The sequence below is a fragment of the Pinus tabuliformis genome, chromosome 3_2, assembly GCF_031772625.1.
Source record: "Pinus tabuliformis cultivar Carrire ecotype Pingquan chromosome 3_2, CPIR1, whole genome shotgun sequence".
In the NCBI taxonomy this organism is placed as follows: domain Eukaryota; kingdom Viridiplantae; phylum Streptophyta; class Pinopsida; order Pinales; family Pinaceae; genus Pinus; species Pinus tabuliformis.
In genome coordinates this window covers 234,811,153-234,835,414 of record NC_142302.1, presented here as the reverse complement: position 1 = coordinate 234,835,414, position 24,262 = coordinate 234,811,153, and positions in this window count along the sequence as shown.

The following is a 24,262-nucleotide window of genomic DNA, read 5'->3' as shown; positions in this document are numbered from 1 at the left end:
TAAGTTCTGATAACAGCAGTGATTGATTAAATGTTTATACATTGATGGATGAATGGATCAGGTTCTTATTGACTCATTTTATGTGATCTGATGGACTAGATCTGATTGATGACTCACTTGTATATGTATTGATCTAGTGCTTGGGTATTTCAGAAGGTTGTTTGATTATGAGCTTCAATGTTGTTGGGCCCAGTATGAAAATTGGATGAAATGTGGCCTTTCAGATTATGTGTTGTGCTTCAGTGTATCCAGTCTGAAAATTGATGAAACGTGGTACCTGGAGGAGAGAAGATTGTAGGTCGGCGCCTACGTACTAGTATCTTAGCTAGTACAAGAGCTAAAGAAAATCTTTGGAGCATTGTAGCAGGTAGTAGCCTGCGTACTAGTAAATGGATCGGCTAGTACAAGAGCAAAGGGGGTTGTAGCTCCCGTACTGGTACAAGACTGCACCAGTACAAATATTGTAAAAGGATTTTCTTATTAAGAAGAAGATTGAGATGACTTGCAGCAGGTGGTTTTCTCCCGCATTGGGTTTCCACCTTATATCATGGTGTTCATGTGTGTGCCTTATGTGTGATGATCTACTCTATGTTACTGCATCTGTTAACTGATAATATGGTTGATAATGTTCTAATGCACTCATTGAAGATCAATCAACTTAATCATAAGAAGTTATGGAAGTAGCATATATGAATCTGATTATGGAAATGAAAAAGTTTTATTAATGTGATAATATTGATTCAGCCCCCCCCCCCTCTCAGTATTATTTCCAACACAAAGTACAACTCATCCTGATCTCCTTTAATCAAGGGATAAATTGCTCAATCAATGGAGAAATTGTTGCATGTGTTCACATAGACTTCATGTTTGATTTCCTACAACTAATTAAGTCAAGATGAATCAATTAATTATTTTACAAATAGTTGCTAAGATCAAATTCGAATTTTACTTCTCTATTTTAGTTTAGGGACTGACTAAAATAGGAAGGTATCCTGAAATGCTATTTATAGGAGTGCTATTTTTATCACTTATATTTTTAGCATTTCTTGTTGCTATTTTCAACACTCCCTCTCAACAAGAAAGGGATTATCAGTAACCCCAATCCTGTCTCTGTGGAACTCGAACTTGCATTTTGACAATGCCTTCGTGAAAATATCTGCATCCTGTTCCTCAGTTGAAACATACAGTGGCAACATGATCCTCTTGACCACACAGTCTCGAAGATGGTGATATCGGATATCTATGTGATTGGACCTATCATGAAAAACTAGATTCTTAGAGAGTTTGATACAACTCTGATTATCGCAGTAGATCATCGTAGGATCCATCCTCTGACCAAACAATCCCACTAGAATCTTCCACATCCAAATGGCCTCACATGTAGCCTGACTAGCAGCCATGTATTCAGCCTCTGCTGAGCTAAGTGCAACTGACCTGTATTTCCTAATGTACCAGGAAACTACAGTTGAACCAAGGTTCAAGATTCCTCCAGAACTACTCTTCCGATCTGATGGACTCCCCGCCCAATCCGCATCTCTGAAGCCCTGAAGCTTCACTCCCTCTGTACCACAATCCAAACTGAGATGTGCCTCTGAGGTATCTCAGCACATGCTTAGCTGCCTTCCAAAACAGTTTGGTAGGCTGAACCATAGCTTGACTCAGCTGGTTCATCGCAAAGCATAAGTAAGGTCGTGTGTTCACCAAATACATAAGTGAACCCACCAGCTGTAGATAAACAATAGCAGCTACTACCTCACCTGAAGTAGCATCCTCCTTCCTCCAGTTCCCAGCTAGAGGAGTCTGCATGGGTTTACACTTCTCTATACGGAACCACCTGAGGATCTCATTGGCATACTTGCCTTGAGACACAAAAACTTCTCCATCTCTTTGCCACACTTCCATGCCTATAAAGTAGTGCATAAGACCCATGTCTTTCATTTCGAACTCTCTTACAAGGTCCTCCTTGCAAGACTGAATCAGTTGATCATCACCTGTCAAAATCAGATCATCAACATAAAGAACAATGATCAATGGCTTACCTTCTACCATGATGTGGTAAAGGTTAGCATCTAATTCACTCTTGGTGAAGCCCATCCTGGTGAAATAGTTTTCGATCCTAGTGTACCAAGCATGGGGTGCTTGCTTCAGCCCATACAGAGCCCTCTTGAGTCGGCACACATGCAACTCACGATTAAAGGTCATGAAACCTTCTAGCTGCTCAATGTACACGTCCTCCTCAATCTTCCCATTGAGGAATGTTGTCTTCACGTCCATCTTATGGATCTTCCAACCCATTTGAGTTGATAGTTCCAACATCAATCTGATAGATGAGTACCTTGCTACAGGAGAAAAGGTCTCATCGTAGTCGATCCCCTCAACCTGTGAAAAACCAAAGGCAACAAACCTTGCCTTGTGTTTTTCAACATTGCCATCAGCTTCCTGCTTTACCTTGTAAAGCCATCTGGAACTCACCACTAACTTGTCCTGAGGTCTTGGGACAACATCCCAAACACAGTTTCGAACGATGGAATCGTACTCCTCCACCATTGCATCAACCCAGAATGGTTGTTGCACTGCCTCCTCGAATGAAGAAGGCTCGGAATCTACACACTCCCCAACCAAGGCCATGTAACCAGTGTATCGCTCGGGAGACCTCCTATGTCTGCGTTGAGAAGATGGTCGTCCCACATTCCCCCGCACATCCAGCATCAACCTGCCAGCTTCTCTTAAGCATTTCCGCCCATATCTGGAAGACTCAACATGAGTGGATGTCTCCACTCCTAGATCCTGTACATGCAACTGCTCCGCATCAATCTGAGGCTCCTCCTCCTTAGCAACTGAAAGTTCCTCATCTGCATGCAAGTTGAGCTCCCCCTCAAGTGATACTTGCATGGCTTTCTGCTCGTTGAACTTCAAATCCCTATGTACCATTGTCCTCTAACTGGTAGGTAGGTACACCCGATAGTTGTGGGGTGTATCCGTGTACCCCATAATTATTCCCAACTCAGATGTTGGGTCTAGCTTCTTCCGAGCATATTTGGTCACATGGCAGTAAACCGATGATCCAAAGATTCGGAAGTGACTCACAATATGGTTGCTTCCCGGAAAAGGCCTCCATAGGTGTCTTCATTCCCAGTGTACGGTGCAGGTTTCTGTTCTACAAGTATACTATTGTATTGCATGCCTTAGCCCACAAATGCAGTGGTAGGCTTTGGTCATGCAACATCGCTCGAGCTGCTCCCACAATCAATCTATTCTTCCTTTTGGCCACCCCATTCTGTTGTGGGTTATGGGGTGTCGTCAACTCCCGTTTAATTCCTTCTACAGCGCAGAAGTCCTTAAACTACTAGGAGACATACTCTCCACCATTGTCACTACGCAAGCCTTGTATTTTCTTTCCAGATTCTTTCTCTGCCAAGGCTTTAAACTCACAAAGCCTCAAGAAAGTCTGATCCTTCTTTTGCATAAAGTAGATCCAACATGTACGAGAAAAATCATCAATAAAAATAACATAGTACCTTTTGTTTAGAGGTGGAGGCTGTAGAGAATGGTCCACAAACATCTGAGTGAACTTGCTCCAGGATTGCTCCAACTCTACTGTCTCGATCTTGAAAGGAATATTTCACATACTTACCCAAGGTACAACTTTTGCATGTATCTGTATGCTCTAGTTTTCCCTTTTCAAGTCTGGTAGAAATCTGTTGCATGATCTTCAGGGCACCATGGTGCAAGTGGCCCAATCTCCTATGCCATAGCTCACCAACATCTTGGCTATGCACCATCTCAGCTTTGGAACTCAATGTAGCACAGTCGTCTACCTCCAGCTTGTAGAGATTATTTACTCGAATCCCAATTCGCTTGGTTTGTCTAGTGCCTATATGCCTCAGGAATACCTTTCCTTTACTAAAGACTACATCATAGCCTTTATCTTCTAGCATAGCAATGGACACAAGATTCTTCTTCAGACCTAGTAAATAATTTACATCAGTCAGGGTGAGAGGAGCTCCATGCTCCCTTTGAAACACAACTGTACCTTCACCTGAAACACGGTACTTTCCATCATCGCCCATCTCGATCCGCATCTAGAGATCCTTCTCCTCCAAGGTACTGAAAAGATTCTTGTCACCTGGCATGTGGAATGAAGCTCCAATGTCCAGGTACCAAACACATCCCACCATGGATGAAACCATGCATGCGATAAGAGAGAAATCCAACTCAAACTGTGAGGCCAGTGCCTCACCATCAGTTCCCTTCGAGCATCCCTTCTTGGATTTCTTCTGTGGACAATTCATAGCATAATGGCCCACTTCATGACAAAGAAAGCATCTCACTTTCGATTTTTCAAACTTCTTCCCACCATTGGAAGAACTGGATTTGGAATGGGATGACTTCCCTTTCCCCTTCCTTGCCTTACTCGCCAAGGCTAGATTTTCCTCATCATCTTGCTTTGATGAGGATCCATCTCTAGTGCTTCTTCTTATCTCCTCCTGCATCAAATCCGACCAAAGTCATTCCCAATCTGGCAGTTTTTCTCTTCCATTTACCAATTCTTGGTAGTTATGCCATCTCTTAGGAAGAATGAGGAGCGCAAGACTCACCATGTCATCATCGGTTGTCATGATCACTACACTTCCAAGGTCATCCCTGCAAGTGGTGAGCTTGTTCAGATATGTAGAGATGATGTCGCCCTTTTCACTCTTGATTTTCTAAAGCTTGTCTTTCAATTCCAGCTTCCTCTTATCGCTACTATTATGATATATATCTTTCAATGTTTTCCACATCGAAATCGGTTTCTCCTTCCCATCGAAACTCAAGACTATGTGGTCTCGAACTCCCTTTAGAAGGATTCTCCTTGCTCTAGCCACACATTTCTTCCATTCCGCCAATTCAGTAGCATTAGCTGCTGCGGGCTTGGGGACTTCTTGATCAATGGAGTCCTTTAGACCGTTATCCTCTAATACTGCTTTCATGCGATCCTTCCAGGATATATAATTCGAGCTGCCATCAAGGGCATACTAGAGTCTTAAATCGTTGAACGCCATTGGTGGAAATAAGATGTGATAAGAACTCGATTTATATATTCAGGAACCTCAAACTTCGAACTTCTCCCTTCTTGTATAATGTTCTCTCCTTTGATCAGCTTTGCTCTGATACTATGTAGAAATTCTCACTGTAGACCAATAGATTATGCACTATACTAAAGCAAAATACAAGATCTACTTCTACAACAAACTTTGCGGAAGCTTAATCTAATATGAGAAAGATCAATAGAACACATATAACTGAGAATGAGAAAGCAATCACACATGAACACAGAAGAATACTCTAAGGAAAGCCTCAGCCTAAAAGCCCAATCTCTGTAATATCATACAAGTGGAAATATGTTCAGATTACACAAAGAATCAGCTCACAAGCTATCCTGCTCTCTCTGCAATCGAACAATACAGCTCACAGACTGAATAGACACAACATATGTCTTCCTCCAGCCATCCAAGCCTCCTATTTCCTTGCACAGTTTCTCTTGGCGTCCAATGTTGCCACCTATGTGAATTGGCCTCATCACACAGCCGTCAACCTCAATAGTAACTGCGCAATCTCCAAGGAATGAATTCCTTCTACATGCAAGAGATATGCTCCAAAGAATATTCCTGCAACTGATAGTACATTGTCCCATCACCTGATCTCAACTAGGTCTCTGACTGAACTGACATGCATGAGTTATTTATGAGAGAATATTCAGTTATCTGAAGTGCAGCAATTACATGCATGCATGCATTAACTAACTGAACTCAAAATTAGTTCAACAAACTATTTGAACTAATCTAACTAGACTTAACACAGTTAACTGAGCTAACTAATTACAACTCAAAGTAAAACTCATCCTAATCTCCTTTAATCAAGGGATAACTTCCTCAATCAATGGAGGAATTGTTGCATGTGTTCACATAGACTTCATGTTTGACTTCCTACAACTAATTAACTCAAGATGAATTAATTAATTATTTTACAAACAGCTGCTAAGATCAAATTCGAATTTCACTTCTCTATTTTAGTTTAGGGGCTGACTAAAATAGGAAGGTATCCCGAAATGCTATTTATAGCAGTGTTATTTTTAGCATTTCTTGTTGCTATTTTCAACCATTACAATGCCTTCAAATTAGATTTGCCTTCATACATGAAAATTTACTATATTGTTAATGTTGAGAATTTAAGATTGTATGAGCCTCCTTTGATTAAATATCAAGGAGAGAGTGTCCAGATTCCTTCCATTAAGGATTTCTCTCTTGATTACCTTGAAGAAGTACATCAAAACACCATTCTTAATAGAAGAACAAGGTCTTCAAAGCAAGGGAGTGCAGACTACCTTCGACTGGGGCTCAAAGGAACAAATCCTTCCAAGGCCAAATGGATCGAGATTGGAAAGGTGAGGAAGCTGTACCCTCATATGTTGAACAACTGAAAGTGATATTTTGGGGTCCAAAAGCTTCTAGTGGGAGGAGTGATCAGGTGCTCAAAAAATTGCTCAAAATTCAAAGTTTTCAATCCAGTGTGGAACCTGAATGACCACGTAGTGCTCGTCATCGTGAATCTGGTGCAACTCATTTCATGAAAAACTGACTTTGTATGCTCCCAGTAACATGTTTTGTTCGTTTTTCCAAACAGGTGAATTTAAAAATAAAAAAAATATGCAATCAGCCCAGTCAGCAGTTCGTAATATTGACGTGGCATTGACTAGGCATGCTTACGTGGCAGGTCGATTGTGCATATGACTGGGGTCCTTCGTCCAATCAAGTGGTGGCAAGTGTCAAGATATTATTTGGTTCATTGGCGCTGATGTGTCAATTTTTGGTTGGTGGGTTGGTGGCCAACAACAGGTTTCCACATGGCCCAACCAAAGGCTGCCACATGGCATCCTAGGGGACACCAAAAATTGGTTAAGGGGCCAAGTGGACCGGACGAGGGTCGAACACCAAACCTTCACCCAACAAACAATATCGTCTATCACTGCGCTATGATTGGTTCTTATTAAAACATAGCATAAAGTTTTTATTTATGGAGTTATCGTGCCGTGGGTGGGGATAACTACCAGGCCTCCACTCGGAAGTCTCTAAATCGGCAGTCCCCAAAATTTCAATGTGAACGCGTTGTGTTTAACCTTTTGTTGCACGGTTAGGGGGGGGGCATCCCTGGGCACATGGCCCCTCACGTCACCACAATTTCGGCATTAAGGCCTTAGTGGCTAAATTGGCAGGTCCGACAATTTAGTCCAAATTCCTGAAAGTTTGGCACTCAGTTAGCGGAAATGGAGGCGAAATTCTGGGTTAGATGTAAACTTTTGGGGAATTTGTGGTGTGGTTAGTGCCAAAACTTGGGAAAAGCATAATTTATGTAGTTTTTTACTAATTTGGGAGCAAGAAGAGGCTAGACAGACATTTTTGGATCTTCTTAATCCATTGGAACAGGTTTTAGGGCCATTGGATCATTGTAAACGTATGTATTCATAAATTTGAGCATAATGAATGAGGGTCACACCATTGGAAGCTGGACCAAGAGACATAGCCTAGGAGGGGTGAACTCCTTCATCATGTGTTGATGTGTTAATGTTTATAGTAATGTTTATGTTCGTTACATGTTGTTGTTCAGTGTTATATTTATGTTAATTTTCTCATGAGATTCAAATAAAAACACATAGAAACTCATGGTTAACTTGCAATTTATCTCATAAACCCTCAAGAACTTTGTTTATATTCTGAATTGGATTTAAGCATAGCAAAATTAACTTTACCATTCACTTCGAATGCAGGTTTCGCCTCCTCGGAGGTGATATACAAACTATTCAAGGATGAAAATCCGAGAATAATTGTAAAACATGCTGCTACTGTTGATGGTTCTCCTCCAAGTAACAGTGTCGCATGGAATGATGTGGCCAATTCATTTCTTCATAGAATTGTTGCCCACCCTAGAATTTTACCATATACAAATATGGTGAGATGGGTTGTTGACCATCTGGACATTACAGACAAAACGTTTATAAATCCGAAGAAGAAAGTATTGGGTCTTTTCAAGCTGAAGATTTAAGGAAAATGTATCATCTACCTCAACCTCAGAAGAAATATGATACGCAATTCGTTCATAAAATCATGCAAGTAAATCTGAACCCCGCAGAGCTGATCAGAGAATGGAGAAGGGACCCAAACAAACATAAGCGAGAGGACAGGGGTATGTATTCATTAGCCTCTATTGTTGGCCCTTTCTCTCATATTGCTACTATGTTATGTCGCCTCTATGGTTATCCAAATACGCAAAAATTCTCTAAAGAATGGGTGTCATTGATACAAGCATTTATTGATGGTTATATCATGGATTGGGATACTATTTTATCAAATAATTTGACTACTCAAATCCTAAATTACAGATAGAAGCGCAATGTTCTTGAAAGAACGACTCCTCCTTTCTTTATGAGCGCCTATGTCATAGACGCGATTTGTTTTTCTTATGATTTTCCATCTCTTTGATGGAAATGGATAGAAAAATTTCCTAGTCCTATATATGTTTATCTCAATATCCTTTGGGAAACCAAATACCATGCTCACTTCTACAAAATATGTCATGAGGTCATGCTCCCTATCCACCAAGGGTTCTTTGGCAGAAAAGCCCCTATACTTATTGCAGAAGCCAATAAAGACTTAAATCCTATAGGAAATTGGTTTGGGGAAGAGTCATTTACTTACATTCAGGTTGTTGGTAGCCTTGCCCATCCTCATGTTTTTCCCATTTTGTCCCAGATAAATTGTTGGCCAAGGAAGTCGCTTATCAAACAGTTGGTAAGGGCTTAAATAAAGTACTTAAATATTCCAAGAAATTCACTTGTCCATGTTTTCCCATCTCGTGTGGTACCTATGCATTAGAAAATTTCAAGCATTCCTTAATTGAAATTGAAAAATTAAAATCTTATAGTTTTCCAACCATACTAAACAGGCCATATGACCCTCATGGTGAAGCCAAAGTGTTACAACATGGGCTAAGCTCAAACAATTTTCAAGCGAACCTGACAAGTTCGATGATTTGTTTGAAATGGTTCTAGAGTATTATATGGTAGAAAAATTGGCAGCAGACCATCTAAGCCTTGATGAATTGATTAGATTCAATCAGTATCGTCAGTGAAGAATATCCTATTTGCTAGAATCTTTGTTAAAACAATTTCAACGAAACTCATAAGCTTCATATGCATTAGCTTCCTCTTCAAAAGCTCCAATTATTTCCCAAGTCTCTAAAACAACTACTATAGTTGTTGAGAAAACAAGAGAAGTTAAAGAGGAAAAAAAATTGGATGAAATATGGGAGGAGTTCAACCTTGTTTTAACAATAGAAGAAACTCAGGTTACAGGTATCTCGGCTGATATACAAGAAGAACAAGTTACAGTCATCAGAGAAACAAAACAAGTTCCAGAAACTACAGGGGAAAACTCGTTTACCATTGAGGCTTCCCAAGGTAATATTATTCCTAAAACTCTCGAGAATAACATAAATGCTGAGATTGTCAATCAATCAACTATTTTCGATGATATGGAAATAATTATTTCATTCCCTACTGCTGAGATAGTCCTCAAAATTGAAGAAATCTCGCATTTGGACGTATTTTATAGTCCAAAGCATAAAGCAGTAATGAGTAGGTCAAGGAAGAAACAAAGTTAGAGCAATCGTAAGCGCTAGTTACAAATGACACTCCTTTTCAAGTTCTTTGGAAAGGAGCTCAAACAACGGTTGACGAGGAATTGAACAATTTATCTCAACTCGCAGGAGCTTATGCTAGTGCTACCGCTGATAAAGTTACAGAAATACAACTGCTAATGAAATAAAAAGATCAAAGGATTGTTCAATTAAAACAAATGTTCCATATTGAAAAGAAAGTAATTGAGAAAAAATGGCAAGCGAACCTTACCGAGTTACAGAAAAGTTTTAATGTTTTAAAGTTGCAATTTGAATCTGAAGTGAAGGACAAGGATGAACAAATACTACAATTGCAACAAAGGATAAACAAGTTGAGGGAAAATCCAAAGATAAATGAAGTCCGCAAGGAAGCATCAGAACTGGACATACTCCTAACAAATCAGCATATTATCTTCTGTCGCAAATTGACTTTAATTAATGGCTTGTCAAAGACCAACAATTCTTTAGTAAACCAACTATCCGATTTGAGGATGTTTTATGAAGATATTGACGAGAAAATTTCTGAGTATATAGATTGGCAAGACAGTGCTCATGGAATATCATTTGATCTTCCTCAAATTGAATAATCACATAAGGATATCATTTTTGGTGATTAGGATATCAAAATGAAATAGGAAGAAATGGTTATTATCAGAGCCAGAAATCTTGCCTCAAATTTCACTGAATATATTACAGATACCTTATTGCAAGCCAATCTAATTCAGGAATGCCCAAAGGACACCTTTCCAAATGTTAAAGCTTTAAAACAATCTTGGCAAGAAACATCTAAAAAGAACATTCAAGGCATTCAAAGTTTATCACAAGCAAACCTTGGAAGTTATTGGCATTTTCTAGTAAAGCCTCATAGTAAATGGCTCGTGCTAAAGTGTCTCTAATGAAACAATACAGTTTCTTCTAGTGCTTAGTGATGCAGTGTTTACAAGACAAATGCACATGCAACTAGTACATCCCCCCCAGCTGACGTCGCTGACGGACATATACAAACTCAGAGAGCATATGAAGAATCAATCTGGAGCACAGTCATGAGTTATTGTTTCAATAGATCACTAATTTAGTTGTCATTTATCTTAGCTTAGTTTGTTGAAGCTTTTTTGAAGACTTTTATTTTAAGTTTACTATTTTTGTAATATTAATAGGTTATTTAAACCCCTTTCATGCATTTAGAAAGGGGTCCAGAATTTTGAGAAGACAGCTTTGAACTTGCACTATTGTTTGATCCAAATTTATCTAATTGAGACGCTGAGCCTGAAAGCTATCTTTTTCATAAGCAAAGCGCTAATGCATTGGGTACTATTATCTTTATGTTATCATTATGTATTATTGAATTAGATAGTGAATCTCTTATGCGTTATTTCAGTATATAAATGCTTTGAAAACAATCATTCATTATCACTATTGACGTGCAACATTGAATGATTTGTGATTATGTATGAGATAACGAGATCTTTTATGTGATCAAGTTTTAACTAACTAAATTAATTAGCTATTTAACTAATTTATTTTATCATATATGCTTTCTTTTCATCAAAGTATTGAATGGTCTATATTGTTATATACTTTGTGAAATCTTTCTTTGAATCACATACAAAGATGTACTATCCCGGGAAATAAGTAGAATAATTTTATTTAGCAATTTTATCATTGAATATAGAATCATTTCATTAGTTTCATTCTATTACTATATTAAATATCTTTAAAATGGGAAACTGGTCCCTTTATACCCAACCGGACCCGCTAATTTCAACAGAAACGAAGTTGCTTTAAGCTCCCAACCGGGAGGTGTTCCCCGATGTTGAGGCAGTCAAGTTCCAGCCTTCAACAAAATTTCATAGAACCCATGAGTTTTAATGAAACTAATGAACATGAAGAGTGGAGAAGAGAAATGTAGCAGGAATATGAATCTATAATTAAAAACAAAACCTCAGAATTGACTGAATTGCCTAAAGGAAAAGAGCTTATAAGATGCAAATGGTTATACAATTTTAAAACAGATGGGAGTATAGATAAATATAAAGCTAGATTGGTAGCAAAAGGGTTCTCATAAAATGAGGGCATTGATTATGCAAAAACATTTGCACCTGTAGCTAAATTAAATATTATTAAATTGTCAATTGCATTAGCTACAAAGTACTTGGAATTTGAGCCAATATGATGTAAAATCTGCTTTTTTAAATGTTGATTTAAAAATGTGAATGGTTTGTGAAAAAAGGGCAAGAACATTTAGTTTGTAGATTAAAGAGAGCTTTGTATGGGCTGAAGCAGGCACCTAGGTCATGGTATGAAAAGATAGATTCCTTCTTTCTTTAGCAGGATTTTATGAGGAGTCAAATCGATCCAAATCTATATACCAATTTTGATGCAAAGTGATATGTAGTACTGATTTCTTTGTATGTTGATGACCTAATTATTACAAGAAATTCATTCAAATTAATTGATGGAATTAAGGTACAGATTTCACAAGTATTTGAGATGAAATATCTTGGTGAGTTGCATTATTGTCTAGATTTTGAAGTGTGGGGAGAGACTGGCCAAACTTTTGTTTCTCAAGGTAGTATGTTAGAGAAGTGCTTAAAAAGTTTAAAATGGATTAGTCTAAATTTGCTTTTGTTTCAATGCAACAAAATGTGAAACTTAATTTTGATGATGGCTCAAAGGAGGTAGATGGTACATTGTATAAATAATTGGTGGGAAGCTTGAATTATCTTACTATAACCAAACCTGATTTAGCATACTTTGTTAGTATGTTAAGTCAATTTATGGCGAGATCTCTAGAAATCCATTAAAGAGCAGCAAAATATGTACTCGGGTATCTTAAAGGAACAATTGATTTCGGTCTTAAGAATATTGATTCATTTGACCTTGAGTTGACAAGTTACTCAGATTTAGATTGGATTGGTAATATGGATGATAGGAGATTTACTACAGTTTATGCACTCAGTATTGGATCTGGGGTTGTTTCATGTAGCAAAAAGGAGTAGCCTATTATATCTTCGTCATCCATAGAGGCAGAGTATAAAGATTTATGTGCATCAACTTGTGAAGTTGTTTGGTGGAGGCGAGTTCTTCAAGATGTTGGAGAAGAACAAAAGAAGGATATAGTGATCAAATGTGACAACCAAAGCTCAATCAAGTTGGAAAATAATCCAATCTTTCATGCAAGGACAAAGCATGTTGATGCTCAGTTTCATTTTATTAGAGAGAAGATACAGTCTAAAGAATTTTTTCTTGAATATTGTAACACTTGTGAAAATGTTGTTGATATTTTCACAAAGTCCCTTGGAAAGATGAAATTTGATTTGTTTAGGGAGATCTTAGGTGTACAAATAAATCCTTTCTCCATTAAGGGGCAAACTTGAAAATAATGGAGAATGGATTCATTAGGTAGTTTTGATTGTGTGTGTATTTAGGAGTTAGATCCTATTTTTTGGAAATTTGTTTGATCTCCCTAACTAAATGGACTCCTATAATATCTGTATCTTTTGATTTTTTATTCAATGAATGTTTAGCAGCGTTGCTTGGGCAACCTCCAATTGCAGCTCGACTTCCCTGTGAGATGTGTGGTTTATTCCTAAATTTCGTCTTCCATATTTTTGAGTTTTCATTCATATATTAATTCTTTTTATAATTAATTATAATAATAATAAATTTAAAATAAAGTTATAATTTAGCTAATTTTTATGACTTTGTTAAATGTTGGCAATGTTAGACGTATCATGAGGTAAGTGTTTTAATGTCTATCATAAGTTGATTCCTATCGGTGTTTACCAACCATTTAATTTATATGGCTACACTAGTTCTAAAGGTCTCTTGGTGGCTTATGAATGTAGAATATATTGATTTTATTTCAAAAAAACTACAAATATCAAAAGAATTAGAAAACTTAACATATAATATACCAGTGTAAATCCATCTTAATCACCAATCTAACATGAGTCAAGAGGGATCAAATTTCTTTGGGTGCAAACTTCTCTTAAAGTGAAAAAATTGGAAAAAAATTGTATCCTTTTCATCCCGTCATAGATATCAATAAATTTGTAGTGACTCTCTCTCTCTCTCTCTCTCTCTCTATATATATATATATATATATATATATATATATATAATGTGTTTTTTTTCATTGTTTATATTGTATTTTTTAATGTTATTCTATTTAAATCTCATTTTGAAATATTTTTGAAAAGTATAAGGTTCAAACGTCTTACTTAGACATTTTTTTACTTTTAATTACTTTACCTCCTTTTAAAGTTGATATGGAATTATATTAAGTATTGGGGTTTTTGCAGTGCATTATATTAGATATCATTTTGGGATTCAACTGCGTTAAGTAAGTCATTCATCTATGACCATTTCCATGAGAGGTAGTCGTAACTGACTAATTTCTCATGATTTTTGAATAGTCCATTTAGCACTCATTGCATCGGGTGATGCTCACAGGGGTGAAGAAGTGGGATTGAAATTAGTGAAATGAATCACATAGCGTCAATCATCACTTCCGAGGCTTGCACCCAGTAACCAGGACTTCATGGGAGGTCACCCATCCCAGATCACCTCTGGATCAAGCGCGCTTAACTTTGGAGTTTTCCCCATAATCAAGCCCACTTAGCTTGCTACCCCATTTTCAAAACCTTAGCAAGTATTGTGCCTCATGAACCATTCAAGTAGAGCCCCTTCACTCTTTTGAATTAAGTATTGGGGTTTTCGCAGTGCATTATATTAGATATCATTTTAGGATTCAATTGCGTTAAGTAAGTCATTCATCTATGACCATTTCCATGAGAGGTAGTCATAACTAACTAATTTCTCATGATTTTTGAATAGTCCACTTAGCACTCATTGCATCGGGTGATGCTCACAGGGGTGAAGAAGTGGGATTAAAACTAGTGAAATGAATCACACATCGTCAATCATCACTTCCGGAGCTTGCACCCTATAACTAAGACTTCCCGAGAGGTCACCCATCCCAGATCGCCTCTGGATCAAGCGCGCTTAACTGTGGAGTTTCCCCATAATCAAGCTCACTTAGCTTGCTACCCCATTTGAAAAAGCTTAGCAAGTATTATGCGTCATGAACCATTCAAGTAGAGTTCCCTTCACTCTTTTGAATTAAGTATTGGGTTTTCACAGTGCATTATATGAGATATCATTTTGTGATTCAATCGCGTTAAGTAAGTCATTCATATATGACCATTTCCATGAGAGGTAGTCGTAACTAACTAATTTCTCATGATTTTTGAATAATCCACTTAGCACTCATTGCATCCAGTGATGCTCACAGGGGTGAAGAAGTGGGATTGAAACTAGTGAAATGAATCACATAGCGTCAATCATCACTTCCAGGCTTGCACCCGTAACCAAGACTTCCCGGGAGGTCACCCATCCCAGATCGCCTCTAGATCAAGCGCGCTTAAATGTGGAGTTTTCCCCACAATCAAGCCCACTTAGCTTGCTACCCCATTTGCAAAACCTTAGCAAGTATTGTGCCTCATGAACCATTCAAGTAGAGTTCCCTTCACTCTTTTGAATTAAGTATTAGGGTTTTCGTAATGCATTATATTAGATATCATTTTGGGATTCAACTGCATTAAGTAAGTCATTCATCTATAACCATTTCCATGAGAGGTAGTCGTAACTGACTAATTTCTCATGATTTTTGAATAGTCCACTTAGCACTCATTGCATCGGGTGATGCTCACAGGGGTGAAGAAGTGGGATTGAAACTAGTGAAATGAATCACATAGCGTCAACCATCACTTCCGAGGCTTGCACCCGGTAACCAAGACTTCCCGGGAGGTCACCCATCCCAGATCAGGACTATTCAAAAATCATGAGAAATTAGTCAGTTATGACTACCTCTCATGGAAATGGTCATAGATGAATGACTTACTTAATGCAGTTGAATCCCAAAATGATATCTAATGGAATTATATTATCGCATATGAAAAACTTACTAAACACGCATAGCATATTTATTTTTGTTTTGTAGGTCCCTAATTAAGAGGGAGCCAAGAAATAAGTTTCTTACTTAAAAGAAACTTGGAAATTCCCAAGCCAAGAGGGAGATTAGGTAGATTCCTTCTGTAGGAATGATTACATTCCTTTATTGGAATAGATATGTCCTCCCTAATTGAGAGGAAGAGATAGACACATCATTATGTTCATCACCTGGGAAAACAGAATGGAGGATTGGGTAATCATTTGGCATCTGTTACTCTTTGAGGATGAGATAGGGCATCCAAGATAAGAGTAGTCATAGAGGACTGACATTCTTTGAGGACATGGGAGTCCAATATAAGAATAGTCTTGATGGAACAAACCCTGAGAACCTGGGTGGGGTATGTTTGGGGAGAGACAATGATGTGAGTGTCTATAAATCATTGCTCCCGCTAGCATTGAGCTCAGATCTTGTGGAAAGATAGAGTTGTTAGTCAAGGCCTTGCTATGTAACAGTGTTGGTTGATATGATGCTAAACAAATGGGTTACCAATCCGATTCTTCTTATGAGAAATTCTTCAGATTGAGAATGACCAAGTACCATTATGAATACCTCCCTAGTTAAGAGGGAGTGTTGAAAAGTGTAACTAGATTCGGTCATCATAATGACATGTAATTGTGATTTTATTTAAAGAGATGTAAAGAAAATAAAATTTATTGTAATTATTGCATCATGGGTTTCATGAGCAAGAGATTTTATTCTAGTAAAGGCTCCCATTGAGAGCCCTTGGGGATATTGTCATGTAGTCATAAAAGTCTAAAAGAGTCATTGTCATGTAATGAAGGCCTACTACACATTGTAAAGAGTCATACTTGTCTATGTAAAGTCATCCTCCAAGACCTTGTCACTAGCCCTCATCAAGTCGGCATACAACGAAGGGAGAAATCTAGAAGATGAAGTCAACCTTCCTCCAAGGGATCATGTCAGCCTAATGGATTGGACAAATAGGTATATATACCCATACTCGGCCTCATTTGGAGACATGGAATTCGATGAAGAAAATATACAAAGAAGTGCGAAAGACATACTAGAAGAAGCTCTATATAAGCGCAACAAGAAGGAAGGATAGTGAAGATAGTTGAGGACTGTTTTGGGCTAGTTCGTCCTCCCATGTGCGAAGGTAGCAGACCTGAAGGTATCAAGAGGAGGTCGAAGGATTGCATCCACATTGAGGTGATTTTTTTTAGGTGTAAGACTTCGCTAGAAGGAGCCGAGTACAATTGCAGTGACTCTCTCTCTTAAGGAGACCATTCAAGGAGTGAAAGTCATCTAGGGTTTCTATGGTAGGGTTGCAAACCTACAAGAAGAGACTGAGATTCTGAGGGAAGACAAGAAGGATAAGAGGAAGAGCAGCGTTGGAGAGGAGGCTAGTGACTTGGTCTTGGGAGGACTCTAGTGTCAAGGGTCCTTGTCATGGTCTTGGTGTTCGTCAAATGAAGATCTATAAGAAGAATTTCGTTTGGGTTTTCCTCTCAAAGAGTGAGAGGTTTTGGCCCTATCTGAAAGCCTATATACTATGTCTCTTGTCTCTTTATTGTTCATGATATGGTAATTGTATTGATTAAAAGAACACAATAATAACTACAAGAAAGAGAAGATCATAATCAAGAAGAAAAATTCTATCACAAGTAATTATCATAAGTAGAGAAATCACGTAACTATTGATGCCCTAGATTTCTCAACACATAGGACAAATTATTAGTAGGATGGCTTATTACTATGCTCTCCATGCTTTATCATGTTGCTAACTCACGTATGATCTTGAAAATAAACCCCCAGTTAAAAGGATCAATTATCGCAATCCTTTACTGCACTTGCTCAAAATATAATCAATCATACTAACTCACATAAGACAATTTTATATAGATAAATTATTAGTAGGATGACTTATTGCTATGCTAGCAAGGAGACTTCATCCAAAATACCTCATGTCATTTTTAATATGGCCCTAGTACTTGGGAACTTGACCAAAAATACCCCTTACAAAAATAGAACGTTGGGTACTCTACATGGTGTCCTCATTTAAAAAAAACAACAACAAACAAACAAACATTTTTGGTTTTTATTTTATTTGGACTTCTCACCACCCTCTCCTTGCCTCCCCTTTTTTTTATTTTTTTATTTTTATAACCTTCCCAAATCGTAACTATCATCATTTCTTCCCTACAAGATACTAGTAACAAGGATTTCCAACTGTATTTCAAGGCCATCAAGCATTATTTCAATCTAAGCATGAAGCATCAATCTTTTCTCATTTCTTTCACTATGATGTTGATAGCTTGTATAATGACAAAACCGGTATAGCTAGAATATATAGATCATGCACAAACAAGGTACAGGTCTAAATCAATTGAATGGCACCAAAAAGCAAGGAATAAATGGAAACACAATGTATAGGGGAGGGACGCCATTACCTGTGTGCCCTCCCCTCCACCTCAGCATTGACCACATGGACACCTGCCAACGGTGTACGACACGTGTTGATTCATGCCTACCATTTGTTGTGGTGGGTGGGAGCATTTATGTTACCGCCTAAATCGTTGTTTAGGGTTTCATTGATGTTGTTTTCTCTGATGTTTTCTCTACCATGTGTTGTTTTGTTCGGGTCTGGTTCTTGGGCTATGTGTTCTGTCGGTGATGGCTTGGGACGGCTCCAATACCGTGCGCCTTGTCTGCCATTCTTGACCTGCTCACCTGACGAGGTTTCTTGCTCTGTCTCGTTAGCAGTTTAGGGTTTATGTTGTGGTTGTTTGATTGCACTTTTCCTTGCGACCTGTTCACCTGATGAGGTTGCTTACTCTATCTCATTAGCAGTTTAGGGTTTATGCTATGGTTGTTTGATTGCGCCTGCCATTGCGACCTGCTCACTTGGTGAGGTTGCTTGCTCTGTCTCATTAACAGTTTAGGGTTTATGTTGTGGTTGTTTGATTGCGCCTGCCATTGTTTTTCAGGGTTTAGGGTTTTGTTTCATTCTCGTGGCCAATGCGAAATTCTAACCATTTCGAGGTCCATGAAGGTAAATTTAGGTAAATTTCTAAATACATGGTTTTTTTTCCGAATTGCCTGTAATTTGTTTGTATGTTTTTTCCATCTGCTAATTTTTTCGTTTTGGTTGCAGTTCTGGGGGACATTTGGACATGGTGGTGGCTTCTGTGTCTATCCAGTAGGATTCTAAATCCTACCCTCCACTGTGTTTTCAACACCTAAACTTGTTGTTGGGATTTTTGTTTTTTTTCTCTTGCTGCACTGTTGTGTTTGTGAACACTTGAATTTGCTGGGAAATTAAATCTTATCGCATGTTTTCTGCAATTTCTTATGGATTTTGTCGATTCTGGTAGCTTTGGAAGTGCATTGATGTAAAAATCAAGCTCTAACAGAAGAATCATTGTAAAGCCCTGTTGGGAAGAAGCTTTGGTTGGATTTTAGACCTGGTCTTGTTCTCCTCTATAGTAGCTACATGTTTCCCACCTTCCCACCTTCACGACGGTGAGAACCACCATTGTGCTTAACACCCATTCCCTGCAACTTCATTCGTTCGGCAATTTGGTTTTTCATTGGACCTGCAATTTGTTGAATATTACTTTTCTACCACATTTTGCTCCTCATATTTCTTTCTTTTTCTTTTCTGGTGTGGCCGTCCACTTGCACTCGATGCTACCATTTGAATCGTGTTATCACTGACTTGTGAGTAATTTGGATTCGTTTTCAAGTGTTTATATAGGAAGATACTTTAGCATTGTGCAATTTTAGAAATGTTAAGATGACTGTAGTAAAAAGGAGTCATCATACTCGCATACTCGCATGTCGTGCATTTCTTTTGAACTCTATGTGCATTGAAGTTCCAAAAATCATGCTCGCCTCTATCGGTGAAGGTCGTAACTCATTTGAAATTCCCATAGGTTTATTTCTCCTTTCATGTATTCTCATATTCCCCTAGTTTCCATCCACGTTTCTGCATTAAAACATACAGTGCGTGCAAACTCTATCTTGAGGTATTTTTGTGGAGGTTTATCCCTTTAAGTCGAACATTTGTTATTTATATGTTCTATTCCACTCTCTATGGTTGTGGCTACAGGCTATTATCGTTCATGACACCATCGTCCAAGAGCCCCTTCTGTTAAATTTATACTTCATGAAATTGTTATATTAGGTTCCATCTCTTGTGATACACCGATGAATTTCTCATCACATGCCACAACATTTTGATGTGGTTTTTTGACTTTCTTCTTCATCTCAAAAAAAATTCTCATCACAGCCATATCGTATGTATGTTATGGATGAGACTTAGGCCCTCGAGACTTCCCAATCTCGGGCTTGAACAAGGTATCTCACCTGAAAAAGGAAGCTCGACATCATAATTTGTTCATTCACCTTCCTTTCACTCAGAAAACCCCAAGACTCTCTTTTACTATAGTCACACTCCTAGTGTATCTGTTATAATCTGATTCTTGTGTGTTGTTTGCTTGACCCTTTCATTGGAATTCAAAACTACTATCTCTGCAAGCTATATGGACACTAGGATGAAGTTGTTCCCATGTTTACAAATTATTTTCTTGTTGAAATATAATGTTCAAAGTAAAACAAACTCCCCTTATAAATGGAACAGGTGGAGTCTCTCTATTTATATCTTCCTCCCTGTTACAATACACAATTGGAGGTATCGAGATGGAAAGTAACTTTTGTGCTATGAATATCAGAACAATTCTAGTCCATTTTATTTGAATTTGACTAATAACGTTAATCTCCATGAAAATATATAAGATGGCAAATTTGCATGTGCATTCTGTTTCTTTCTTTCTATTTATGGTAGAATGTGCTTAAATGGGTGCTCACCAGCTTTGAGTTGGGGGCTCTCTTTTGCTTTTTTCCCTTTATCTTCGTGGCATGCTGATATCCTTTAAACTCAAGGTCCTCTCTCAGAATTCTTCTGTTAGAGCCATTAAGGAATTGTCTCGGGTTTACAAAATGATTAAAGGATAAATGGGTGCATTGTGTTTTCCGATTCACTTACAGTTAAAAGATGTAATTTCACTTAATGTCTGGGTTGGAACGAATGTACAGTTGAAAGATGTTTGGGTTGGAATGAATGTACTTGTGTATTGTTGTTTCATTCCTTTTTGGCATCTGGTTTGTGGAGAAATCTAGATTTTATGTCATTTTGGAAATAGTTTTGGTTTTGGTCAAATTTAGTTTGTTGTCTTATTGAGTTGATATCATATGGCTCTAAGTTGTCATTTTGTAAATTTCCATCTTGAGGAAAGCTCTGTCTCCATATTTGTTGATGTATTGAATGTTGGTTTATAAGGGAAATTCAATGCCCATAGTGCATTGCCCATTTGTATTGTGTTTTATTTGGAAGTGCATTGATTTAAAAAGGTAAATTGATGCTGATTGAAATTTGGTCTACCAGCCCATTTTGCATTGTATATTCATTTATAAGAGTCATTAAATGTCCATAGTTGGCAGAATTGGAGGTAAATTGATTTGTAAAGGAAACTTTGCATTGCGTTTGGATTCGAAGTAAGTTGGGTTACAAGGGAAATTCAATGCCGAGAGTGCATTACCCGTTTGTATTATGTTTTAATTGGAGGTACATTGATTTATAAAGGTATTTTGATGCTCATAATGGGCAATCCAGCCCATTTGCATTGTGTTTTAATTCATTTATCTATTGTTTGGAATAGAGTGTGTGACAATATGTAGATATTTCACATTCATAGGTTTCACATTCGAACTTCTTAGACAGATACTTTAAATGCAGTGACTACATTAATCTGTGAAATTCATTTTCTGATTCACTTATAGTTAAAAGATGTAATTTCACTTAATGTCTGGGTTGGAACAAATGTACTTGTGTATTGTTGTTTCATTCCTTTGTGGCATCTGGTTTGTGGACAAAACTGAATTTTATGTCATTTTGGAAATGGTTTTCGTTCTGGTTAGATTTAGTATGTTGTCCTATTAAGTTGATATCAGATGGATCTAAGTTGTCCTTTTGTAAATTGCCATCTTGAGGATAGCTCTGTCTCCATAATTGTTGATGTATTGAATGTTGGTTTATAAGGGAAATTCAATGCCCATAGTGCATTGCCCATTTGTAATTGTGTTTTATTTAGAAGTGCATTGATTTAAAAAGGTATATTGATGTTGATAGAAATTTGGTCTACCAGCCCATTTTGCATTGTATATTCATTTATAAGAGTCATTAAATGTCCATAGTTGGCAGAATTGGAGGTAAATTGATTTGTAAAAGAAACTTTGCATTGTGTTTGGATTCGAAGTAAGTTGGGTTACAAGGGAAATTCATAGTTGGCAGAATTGGAGGTAAATTGATTTGTAAGAGAAACTTTGCATTGTGTTTGGATTCGAAGTAAGTTGGGTTACAAGGGAAATTCAATGCCGAGAGTGCATTACCCATTTGTATTATGTTTTAATTAGAGGTACATTGATTTATAAAGGTATTTTGATGCTCATAGTGGGCAATCCAGCCCATTTGCATTGTGTTTTAATTCATTTATCTATTGTTTGGAATAGAGTGTGTGATAATATGTAGATATTTCACATTCAGAGGTTTCACATTCGAACTTCTTAGACAGATACTTTAAATGCAGTGACTACATTAATCTGTAAAATTCATTTTCTGATTCACTTACAGTCAAAAGATGTAATTTCCCTTAATGTCTGGGTTGGAACGAACGTACTTGTGTATTGTTGTTTCATTCCTTTGTGGCATCTGGTTTGTGGACAAAACTTAATTTTATGTCATTTTGGAAATGGTTTTGGTTCTGGTGAGATTTAGTATGTTGTCCTATTAAGTTGATATCAGATGGATCTAAGTTGTCCTTTTGTAAATTGCCATCTTGAGGATAGCTCTGTCTCCATATTTGTTGATGTATTGAATGTTGGTTTATAAGGGAAATTCAATGCCCATAGTGCATTGCCCATTTGTATTGTGTTTTATTTGGAAGTGCATTGATTTAAAAAGGTAAACTGATGCTCATAGAAATCTGGTCTACCAGCCCATTTTGCATTGTATATTCATTTATAAGAGTCATTCAATGTCCATAGTTGGCAGAATTGGAGGTAAATTGATTTGTAAGAGAAACTTTGCATTGTGTTTGGATTCGAAGTAAGTTGGGTTACAAGGGAAATTCAATGCCGAGAGTGCATTACCCATTTGTATTATGTTTTAATTGGAGGTACATTGATTTATAAAGGTATTTTGATGCTCATAGTGGGCAGTCCAACCCATTTGCATTGTGTTTTAATTCATTTATCTATTGTTTGGAATAGAGTGTGTGATAATATGCAGAGATTTCACATTCAAAGGTTTCACATTCGAACTTCTTAGACAGATACTTTAAATGCAGTGACTACATTAATCTGTGAAATTCATTTTTCGATTCACTTACAGTTAAAAGATGTAATTTCAATTAATGTTTGGGTTGGAAATAATGTACTTGTGTATTGTTGTTTCATTCCTTTGTGGCATTTGGTTTGTGGAGAAATCTGGATTTTATGTCATTTTGGAAATGGTTTTGGTTCTGGTCAGATTTAGTTTGTTGTCTTATTGAGTTGATATCAGATGGATCTATGTTGTCCTTTCGTAAATTTCCATCTTGAGGATAGCATTGTCTCCATATTTGTTGAGTGTATTGAATGTTGGTTTATAAGGGAAATTCAATGCCCATATTGCATTGCCCATTTGTATTGTGCTTTATTTGCAACTGCATTGATTTAAAAAGGTACACTGATGCTGATAGAAATTTGGTCTACTAGCCCATTTTGCATTGTATATTCATTTATAAGAGTCATTCAATGTCCATAGTTGGCAGAATTGGAGGTAAATTGATTTGTAAGAGAAACTTTGCATTGTGTTTGGATTCGAAGTAAGTTGGGTTACAAGGGAAATTCAATGCCGAGAGTGCATTACCCATTTGTATTATGTTTTAATTGGAGGTAAGTTGTCCTTTTGTAACTTGCTATGTCTCCATATTTGTTGATGTATGGAATGTTAGGTTCTTTGACATATTTGTTGATGTATGGAATGCTAGGTTCTTTGTGAATATGAAACCAATAGCTATGTACTTTTGTTGTTCATTGTTTTATGAAATTTTCATATTAAAATAAGTGACTTGTTCAAGATTTCATTATTCACTCGTTTGTCATCATATTTACAACTCAGTTATAAATGTATTGTAAATCATTTGGTGTGTAGAGGCATAACAGAAAATCCCATTTGCATTCTCGGGTAAGATTTCTACATTATAATAGACTATAGATGTTCCTTCTATAATGGATTTTGGTTACAATGTCGCAAACAGTTTTAAATAAAACAACCGAGGTTGTAAGCCAAAATCTTTCTATGACGAGAAAAAGATACAATTCATCCAAAATCCACATCATAATGTGGTTACAACCAAAAACATCTAACACCCCTATTCTTTATGTCCTTGAGAATCTTGAATGCCAAAACACCCTGAGTTACCTGCTTGAGCCAGGTAGGTTGGCCTACCTAAAAAGGGTTGATTAGGAAAT